This window comes from Stegastes partitus, unplaced genomic scaffold, assembly GCF_000690725.1.
Source record: "Stegastes partitus isolate 25-593 unplaced genomic scaffold, Stegastes_partitus-1.0.2 Scaffold3659, whole genome shotgun sequence".
In the NCBI taxonomy this organism is placed as follows: domain Eukaryota; kingdom Metazoa; phylum Chordata; class Actinopteri; family Pomacentridae; genus Stegastes; species Stegastes partitus.
The window spans coordinates 59,051-68,551 of NW_007581390.1; the positions used below are offsets into that span (position 1 = coordinate 59,051).

General features: G+C 43.2%; 1 protein-coding gene across 2 annotated transcripts in view; it reads right to left on the minus strand.

The window, feature by feature from the left end:
* The window catches only part of LOC103376082 (myosin-9-like), a 34,436-nt gene extending 27,590 nt beyond the window's left edge, over positions 1-6,846 (minus strand). For both annotated transcript variants that reach the window (XM_008306444.1, XM_008306443.1), the window contains exon 1: positions 6,625-6,846. The gene's annotated coding sequence lies outside the window, so the exon portion shown is untranslated. The remainder of the gene's footprint in view (positions 1-6,624) is intronic.
* Between the last annotated feature and the right edge of the window lie 2,655 nt (positions 6,847-9,501).

Consider the following 9,501-nt stretch of genomic DNA (forward strand, 5'->3'; position numbering starts at 1 on the left):
TTACAACCAGAAAGGCTGTGTCAACAAATAATAATCCAGCTGCAATTACGAGCCCACACAAGTGTTGTAAGACGCAATAAATGGCCATAACAAATCGCTATCAATTTGTTTATGGTAACAGAGACACACAGACCCACATGAAGGTAGAGAGCAGCAGGAGAGACGCTAAACTAACGTGAAACAAGTGCACATAAATTGGTTTTTAGAGCACCTGGATGGTACTTTTTAGCTATTATGAAGTCATCTTAGAGGTCACTCTTGTTACAAAGGGTCAACAATTTCAACAGGAGGAACTAACATGCACGCATAGTCAGACTGGCAACCAAAGTTTCTCTCCTATGGACTCCATATGTACACAGTTAATAGTTTTTTTGCTATATTTATACTCATAAACGTGTATATTGCACCTTTAAATGCACGTCTGTTTTCCCTCCTCGTCAATCAGCAGCACGAACGAACAAACAACAAAGAGGATAAGATAATTTGCAATAGGGCGTTGGTCCGACAACCACATCATTTTCATGCTCATACAACAAATTCCATGTATAACATTCAAACAGCCGTCTCGCCGCACCGCCGGATCCGCAGCCGACTGGTTATTGGACAAAACCAAGCGGATTCTGCACAGCACCAGTTTGCCCTTTTAAAACACTCCAACAGTATTGACCGTGCGATAGTAGGCAGAGGGTTATGTAAGGCTTTTACCAGAGAGCGAAAGAATGCAGAGGGGAGTTAAGATACACATTTCTGTTTGTCAGCAGTCATTTCTCTTTAGAGGAATGCTGAACTAGCGCTGCTAAGACAGACTCAAAGTAGAAAATGTGCTGCTGCTGCTACTGCTTCACTTTTACTCCTATGTTATCATAAGATCCATCTTATGTTTCCATGCTATTCGTTCTACCTCCAGACAGCCTCCCCCACATCACCTTTGTAGACGAACATGTGGTTCTTTAGACTTATCACTTGTTATCTCTGCCTGGGCCACTCCCTTGAAGTCACACAGACAACAGAAAGCTGCCAAGTTTTAACAATCATCTCATCAAACAATGTGTCCTCAGACTTCAAATAACCACATGTCAGTCTGGGCATCTGGCATGCAGTACAACTTGGATTAACAAATTGAAAACAGCCAAATTATACGGCGTGTTTCAAAGTTCACGGTGCAAAAGTGAGGTGAAAGCGTTGGTGGCGAATGTGTTTCGCAATCTTCCACATCGCTGTCCAGTCACACGCACACCAGGTGTGCAGCTCACACACACACCCAACCACGGACAAAGTCTATTTTATGCCATGTACAGAAATGCAACTGGGCTTTACCACCACTGATTAGATGTCTTTTCTGGTGAGGGTATTTATGTCATTTCCCGGTTTCCACACAAACACTACTTTACATTAAACAGCTTGTATTTACACTAATGGGGCAAATGCATTGTATTAAGACCGCCAACTCTTTTCAACAAGATAGCTATTTAATGAGGTGGACAGCCAGGTGCTGCCTTTCTCTTAGTCTTGACATAAAGCTGGATCGTTAAACTGGCGCGCCAGACTGTAGGTCAGTAATCTCTAATCGAGCACTACCTCATAATTACTGGCCCGAAACGGAAAGCAGTACTATCAAGCAATAATCACAAGTGGAATGGTCAAGGTCCATCCTTGGAGATCAGAAATCTCTACGAGTCCTTTCTTTATGTAGTCCAAGACAGAGTGCAGTCATTTCCTGGTATTGTTTGGCTCTATTGAATGCTTACAGGTGTGTGCTGTGAGGGGGAGGACGGAGGAAAGGATGGGGTGGTGGCAAAACACACAAGCAGAGGAAAACAGGCAGGGGCAGGAAAATGAAGGAGAACACAGACGGGGAACAGAAGTTGCTGAAAAAGGTCTGATAAGAAATCAGAGAAAACAAGCAAATGTAAGCAATGAAAGAGCCGTGCAAAGAAGAAGGAATCCCAAAGCAGACAGCGCTGCTGCAAATGTATTCCTGAGCCCAGTCAGCACAACCACTCCGGCTGGGCCGACTTAATTATGCCGTTCATGTCAAGCAGAAGAAATATGTTTGGGCAGAACCAAAATAGAAGAGACATTCAGGAAAAAGTAACCGTTTGAATGGCTTGAATTAAAGGCCACCATTAGTGATATATAGAACAATGCAGCAGCACACAGTCTGAGTGTCGCTTTATGTGTGTCGGGTTTTATACTGTCTGACATGAAAACAAGGATAACGTCTATTCCTGAACGTACGAATGAATTGTGTCTAGCGTTGACTGTGAGCAACGGTACTGAGAAACTCTGCCACGGTTAATGAAGAAACTTAGCAATCTCCGCTCAGGCAGGAATGTTGTTTGCATGAATGAATCTCAGCTGACTGGGAGACTAGCCTACACATGACATTTGACCGTACTGCCCTATAAATCATTGACAAAAACTATTGTTAGAATCAAGGTTTATGAGGAAAGTCACGAGCGTGTACTCAGAAAAGAAAAGTGACACAGTTTAACAGAGTTTCAGTGTTAGTTCTTCAGAAATCTTCACATATTGTCCACTATTGAGCATATAGTCTTTCTTTTCTCCATTAGTCTAATCATCTTCTTGATGCCTATAATGTTGAAAAACATTCCATCACAATGCCTCAAAATCCAGCTGACTTTTCTCCCCCAAATAGCTTGTTCTGTCTGATCAAAGCTCCTAAAAGGTTTCCAGCTTAATCATAAAAGACTCTGGAAACCAGCACATATTTGCATTTGAACAGCTGGAAACAGGGATTTTTTTTCTCCCCCCTTGTCTTTAACAAAACAACAAACAATCGATCCATTATCCATGACTTGTGTATGAACAACTAAATTCAGCTCTAAACTTTATCGTTTGCATCCCTTCTCAGTCTTGACTTGAGGAGAGTATTGGACCAGTGAATGCAGTTTGTTCGCATGCAGACGAAAACATTACAAATACCTGACGTTTGTTAAAAGAACACTGAGACTTCAAAACAGAAGACAATTGTGGGCTGCAGTGTGCCAAACAGTGTCACGCTGTCCTCTACACGGCGCACTCTCATTTGCAACCCAAGCAAAGGGCCTGCAAGTAATCTGCCCCAGCCGGGACAACAACCCCTCAATGAAATCTAAACATCCACAGGCATGTTCCCTCCGACTGCATCGTTCCGAGAGGACTGAGCGGCCTCCCCACACCAGCACCCCGTTCCACATTTTAAGATGTCTGCGTTTAATTTCGTCTAGCCTACAGTTCATAACTCTCCCAGGGGCCTCGAGTGTGGACATTGCTGACACACGGATGATGGAATGTAACGATCTCTGCGGGGGGGAGCCTCCATAACAGCGCTGAAACTGGCAATAAGTGAGAAGAACTGGCCTCCAGAGAAGCTGTTGCACAACACATTGTCAGGATTTAATTCAGCAAAATGACTAACGCAATACAACATATTCACCCAAAGTGACCCTTTCATTTACAGATTAATCCTTGTCCCACTCTGCCCTATTAAAGAGTGCAGCTGCATCACCACGAGAGATGAAAGGTGTACACACAAGCAATTAGACTACACGCAAGTTAGCATGTTTCAGCCTCTGCAATTACAAATTCAGCATGACACACAGGATCATTTCTGTGCCCGAGTATCAAAACATTACTAATGTAGTAAGCTCACACTGCGGTTTAATAGTTTCTTGGCAGAAAATAGCCGATTTGTGAAGAGTATGGTTCTGATTAGTGCATTTTAAAAGTAAAAAGGTGCCGCGCTCGCTCGCTGTAAAAGCACTCTCACTCTGTACAATGAGAAGCAGGTTTAGGTGGACAAGTGCCAGAGTTGGAAGTGTTGCGATGCCCCGTCTGACTCGAGCTGATGCTTTCTTTTTTTTTTTTCTGTTAAACACTGAAACTCACTGCCTGCCATATTCAAAATGACAAGGTGCAGGCATACCAGAGTGTGTTTGCTTACCAGAGTGCAAACACAATGATGTGCCATCTCACAGAGCAAACACGAACTGCACAGACAAAGCAGGACACTTACGTCGACGCAACATGACACGCCATGACTCGGCCTGATGGGAGCAAGACACTGTACAGGTTTGAGGAATCCAGACTCCATCAAGTATGTTGCTGTAATGTGTGTGTGTTGTTTTCCCCCATTAGTTCATGTGAACATTATCAGAGGACAATTTCATAACTGGACATTGTCCAAAGCCTTTGCTGAGTCACATATTTCACTTCAAACAAACCCGCTTTGCCCGAAGCCCTTAACTTATAAAACTCAATATGTCCTTCAAAAGTTTCAGGGCTCCACGATTACAGGGCATCTTATACAGTTCATGAAGCCCTCTGAGGCAAATGTGTGATTTGTGCCATGGGTTGCATGAATAAAATGTACTTCACTTGGCTCACTATTAATCCAATAAATTCTCTTAAGCCGTGGAAAACTTGTGTTGCCAGACTAATGCTCATCACAGTGGACCACACTGTAATTAGATGGCAAACCTGCTCATTTTCAGTTGGCATTCCTGTGTATAGCAGACATGTGCATTAGTTTTTAAAAAGGGGACACAGGAGATATGCCCCCCTCAATATCAGAACATGTGCATTCCCCTTAATCAAAAACATGAATCAAATAAAGGTCTTTTATTTTGAAAAAACACTATAACGTTTACTTATGTAAGTAAAAAGTAATCCAACAGGGGCAAACTTCTTTTTTCTTTTTAGCATGTCAAACAAGTTTTGGACATGGGAAATCTTGCTGAAACCCACATGAGCTATTAAAGTGATGGGATTAAGAGGTTGAAAATGCACAAAAGAGTAAATCATGCCTATACGTGTGGTGTCTCAGCAGGGATAAGATTCAATGATCAAACCTGATCTACAAGAGAATAAAAATTATAAAGTAGTACAGAATGCCAGAGAGCCTTGGTGCATTATATTTCGAATTAACCCCTGAAATAAACAACATTTCCACTATTAATTGGTGCACAAATGGAACAAATGGGGGTGCAATAATTTAGCAAAGTGCAGACGAAGAAATGAAGTGTTTAAAACCAAAGCTTTCTTTGGTTTTAAAACATTATCGGATAAACTTCAGGCTTTGAGCACAGCAAAATTCTAATTTTGCAGCTTCATTTTTTTATACTGCATCCCTGGGCCTGGAGTAATTCTATTTAGAAACACCTCCTTCATATCAGACATCCAGACGCCACATCCAAGATGATTTTATGAGGAATTCAACCACTTTAAAATGTCAACCTCTCAGATATTAGGCAATTAAAATCAGGCAGATAACCGTTACCGAATAAACCCTTGTTCATTTGCAGTGAAAAAAACAAACACAAACTTTACCAAAACGTCTGTGTTTAACATGTATGTTTCCTTTAAAGAAAACGTGGTCACATTGAACCCTTCAGGGCTGATGGTCTATTACTGGTGACCACTTGTGACTAACCAGTTAGACATTGCTGTGGGTGGGATGTTGCTCAAGACCACAGAGGATCAGAATCTGTGTCATTGCCAAATAGGTTTTCATATATGAGGGATTTGATCATGTGCATCATAGTAACCACTCGCAAAAAAATAAAGTAGGACAAAAGATTTTAAAAAAAAGAAAAATGGTGGCTACAGGTAGAGATAGGAGGCTGATTTTCAAATCAACCTCTGTACTATCTTGAACTCTGTTATCCAGAGAGTCAATGCATGAGTTTATAAATACATGATCATAAAAAAAATAATCACATTGCAATTACGTTTCTATACAAGTCCAGCTCATATGATTTTGTTCCACCCATGACTTTGTTCCATCAAGGCTGCCCAGCTACACATGTTCTGGTGAGCTGGTTGAGCTCAATCACAGTCAAATTCCTCATTCTGCCAGAGGGCACTGAAAGCCTCCCAAAGGGCCCTGCTATGCTGGCAGCAGGGAGTGTAAAAAAGAAAGGGAGCACAGAGAGAGACATGCAGATGACACGGTTCAGTGCTGGAAAAGCAAAGTTTTTCCTTTTTTTAAAATTTTTTTTCTAAGTCTACCGGTGATCCAGTGACGTCATGCGCCCGGCCACCAGACACATCCACCGGCCACACACATCGCCAGTTCTCCCGCTACACGCCGGCAAAAGTTCAAAACTAAAATCACCCTCTATTCCCAAGAAGCAAGAAGGAGGCCGGTGTGTCGTGTCCCCCTCTCTCCAGTCTCTCTCCAGTCCCATCCCCGCCTGGGCTCCTCTCTACCTCCTGTCCGGCCTTTTTTTTCTGCAACTCATTCAAGCGAATCACTTCCTGCCGTTACGGTTTTTTCGCTCCTCGCAGCTGCCGCAAAGCTGCTTTTTTTGACGAACGGCGGCACACACGAGTTAAAGTTTAGATTTTTAAAGGTTTTAAAGTGGTGTAAAGTTAAAGAATAAACCCCCCTACTACTACTACCACCACCACCGCCACCTCGGGGGATGAAGCAGCCCGAGGAGGTGCCGCTCCACCCCGCGCGGTTGCTGAAGTTGCAACTAGCAAAGCGAGCCGAGCTTCCTGGTTTGGCTGCACTTGCTGCAGCGGCGGCCGGACTGAATGAGTTCATAAAAAGAGCCTCCCCTCCCCACTGGAGGAGAAAGCATGGCAGACTGGGAGAGTTCAAGTTCGCATATTTACCTGCTTTTCGGGTGCAGGACGCCGTTCAGAGGGTGGCTAACAACAAACCGGGGGGCTCAGTCAGCGTCGCCGAGAGTCAAACTTCTTTTCCCGTCGACAGCAGCTTCGCAGAGAGTTCGGGCTAAACTACAGCGCTCGCTTCCTCCCTCTCTTTCTCTGCTTCACTCTGTCTATCTCTTTTTTTCTCTCGCTCTCTTTCGCTTCCTTCTGCCCTCCCTCTTCCACTGGCAGCTCACTGGTTCGCGTAATTTCACCCGGTGCGTAGCCCGCCGGAGCCGGGGCGCGGTCCAGGATGAGGCGGGTCCCGGGCCGCAGCGTATCCGCCCCCTCTGACCAATAGGAGCCGAGCTTTCATCGGCCGCACACTTTGGACCAATCAGGTGCCGCGACGCATCGGGCACAGGGAAAAAAAAAATAGCTGAACTTGAAAGAGCTGAGAGGAGGGAGCAGAGGGGGATACCGATAAAGCAGTGTTTAATGAGAGAGGTATGTGCATGCTAAGGATTTTTATGACCATATAAGTACCAGCCACTGTTAGGATGGACTGCATCATTTCGGAGACTACCTTTGTGTGTCAGCGAGGCTCGAGTCTGACCAGCTTTGAAAACAAGTAGCAGCAGCAGCAGCTGTTTGATACTAATGCTGCTGAACTGCTGCCAAAATATCAGGCAGATCCCACGCAGGCAGACTTGTCTGGGCCACACTACTATCGCTAATGTGTTTATGTTAAGACTTTCGCTTCACAAGGTGTAACGAAAACTCTGGCACCGGCTGCTGAAACCGTACACCTGCCTGTGAACAAAGACGATATAGTCAGAGGTGTTACATTAACAGTGGGGCGCTTACATCTTTTCCTGTCACCAGAGAGGTCAGAGGTCATCAGTAGAACACAGCCAGTGGAGCTGATGGTGATGATTTAGTGTCTGTTTGTTTTTTTGTGCTCTTGTCCCAAATCTATTCACTGTGGGGTAATTTTTCTCTGCCATATAAACTCCTGCACCTCTATGTGCAGTATGACACAGTTGAATGCCTCAGATTATAAATAAAGAAATGCAAAAGTTGAATTTCTCTCTTTAATTGTTCTGCAAAAACTGCAGCCCACAACCCACAAGTGTTACCACGACTGGGGGGGAAAGCAGTGGCTCTACATACCATACATGTTTAAGTAATCATATTTTACAACCTCAGCAAAAAAGTTTACACTCAACTCGAGTGAATGTATTCAACAATTTGTAATAGGCCTGTTTTATTTTCCCTTTCGGTCTTTTTCATTTCTTTTTTTTATAATCGTGTCCTCTCTGCAGATTACCTGAAGAAATACAGAAGTTTTGTCTCTTGGTCAGAGCTGAATTACTCCTGACGCCTCAGTTTTTCTCACTAAAAATTATTATAAATTCTTTATTTTATGTTTGCAAGACCTCGTATAAACAATTTATTTCTTGTGCAATTTTAAATGTGTCCTGTAGAATTATGGGATTGGGATGAAATATCTCAATTGCAAGCTTAGATTTGTAAGAATTACATTTCCAGATGTGGCACTACCTCACATGTGATTTGCTTATGCTGTCTGTTTTTACAGGATTAGGCTCTGATAAATGTGGTCATTTTTTCAGATTTTTAAAAAGAGAAAACATGCTTTTCAAACCTCCCTGCAGGTTTTAGGGTTCAGAGGGTAAAACAATTTAAATCACTCAGCGAGTTTGTCAATAAATAACTTCACCCCACTGGCCCCTGCTTCCACCAAGGGAATTAAACTATTTCATATAAGGAATGTATCCTGGCCTTTTGCTGGCCTTGTGGATTTTTACGTTTACGACTCTATCTGCATCTGTTTGTGCTCTTGTTCTTGAATTTCGCACAAGTGTTTTTGCTTCGATAAGACGGAGAGGAATGACAAGACGTGAGCGAGATAGAAATGACAGTTATGTGATTTACTGTTAGCGCTGAAACAGGTGAGCCCGCATTCATGATCAGACATGTAACCACTACATGGGAACCGCTGCAGGTGATGATCTAATTAATGCGAGGGAGGGAGACACTTGTTCAGCCTTTAAATCACTCCTGACATTTGTTTTTCTTTGCTCTTCAGAAAAGAAGTGAAGAAGAAGAAACGGTGATAGAGGAAGATAACGATGTTTACGTAGGTGAAACCGAATATAAAGATAAGATATGCCTTTATTTATCTCACGGTGGAGAAATTTACAGTGTTGTCAGCAGCAGCACACACAGAGATACACACATACTAGAAAGATAGAGCAGATATCAGGAAAACACTCGATTAGATCGATGCAGACAAGGTGGAATAAAAAGGAGGAGAGGAAAAAGGAAGAGGCGGTGGGATGGTATGAGGAAACTGAGCAAAAAAAAAGGGACGAGTGAAATGATAGATGTGGGGATGAAAGCTCTGCGGTGCAACTGCCAAAGTCTACACAGAAGAATGGAACAGTACAATATGAACCTGTTTACTTCAAATACTCCTGTGGGATTCAGATTGGGTGATCTGAGCCAGTCTGCCGAGGGGAACCGAAGGCACCGAGCCAACGCACATGCCACAACCAGCGGGGAGACATTAGCAGTGGAAAATAAATATTTTTCACTTTCTCACTGTGCAGCGCTAATGAAAAAATCTACGGCTTTGATCAGTAAACGCAAACCGAGAGTGAAAGATTAAATGGGGCAGTGCCATCGAGGGATATTGGAACCTCAGGGGGTGCTTCCGCAGCTGCCAGGGATACAGGGGGAAACTGTGAAGTAGCTCAAAGAATTTCAATAATAAATAAGATATACAGAGAGTTTAAAGCTTTAATAAAAAGTAAATATCCACCTATTAGATCAGCTGGAACACCTGAACGCCACATGTTGCGATTGAGAGAGCGT